At 31.4% G+C, this 910-nt stretch overlaps 1 long non-coding RNA gene across 1 annotated transcript; it reads left to right on the top strand.

The window, feature by feature from the left end:
• Nucleotides 1-367, top strand: LOC118739445. Its single transcript, XR_004993015.1, has 2 exons — nucleotides 1-71; nucleotides 218-367. It is a non-coding gene; the product is annotated as an uncharacterized LOC118739445 (long non-coding RNA).
• Nucleotides 368-910: the final 543 nt, after the last annotated feature.

The raw sequence follows: 910 nt of genomic DNA, 5'->3' as shown, positions 1-910 counted from the left end.
GGTAAATCTTTCGCCTTGTCCACAACGCTTCGTACGCATGAAAAGGTGCACACTAACGAAAAACCCTTCAAGTGAGTAAAATGTAAACAATAAAAAATTTAGAAATTGAAATTATATAGTATGTATATTCGAGAATTGTATGCATGTTAAGTTGTTTGTTAGAAATCTTACCAATTGTGTGTTAATATTTTTAATATCGTGATTTCATCATTTCTAGGTGTGAGCCCTGTAACAAATCTTTCAAACTACCTCACCAGCTAAAGTCCCACTTACTTACAAACCAACATAAAAACATTCTGATGGCTAGTGAGTTGGGGAACTTGGATTATGAAAAATGTATTTAAATAAAAATCTTAGTTATTACTTAGTTTAGCTTCGTTTTATTACAAATATTTTCATATGAATATTCAAATTAATTTGTAGTGCTTCACGAATATAAAAGTAATTACATACGTATTTGTATCCCACAACGTCTCTTCTGACGTTAAGATTTCGAAATCTGTACCCGCGTTCAAAGGTACTTATTCCGCCGACTTTGGTTTAATTGTAAGCAACGTAATATAAGTAAATTACATTACCACACGCAGTGGCGCTCGTGTAAATAGCACACTTACATATATTCTTTTAAATATTCACAATGTTTTGCGTGATATATTTTTTTGCTATATCATAAACTATATAAGTCAAAGTTTAAAACTTTGTGCACAATTCAGGAAAATTTAACAAATTTCAAAAAAATGTCATTAAAATTATCCGGTTTTTGTTCGGAATTTTCAGAAAGTTGTTGGGTATGCAGTTTGGTAGCCCATTCAACTATAACAGTGTGCAGGTTTGAAAATTCTGTAAACTCCCGTGGGTTTTTAAGAATTTTTTGTCGAGGGTGTTGCGCTTTCTTCCATATAACAAAAAA

This window comes from Rhagoletis pomonella, unplaced genomic scaffold (genome assembly GCF_013731165.1).
Source record: "Rhagoletis pomonella isolate Grant_MI unplaced genomic scaffold, Rhpom_1.0 Rhpom_scaffold_00001, whole genome shotgun sequence".
In the NCBI taxonomy this organism is placed as follows: Eukaryota; Metazoa; Arthropoda; class Insecta; order Diptera; family Tephritidae; genus Rhagoletis; species Rhagoletis pomonella.
Note: the sequence above shows the minus strand (reverse complement) of the source record. Positions and strands in the feature narration are given on the sequence as shown.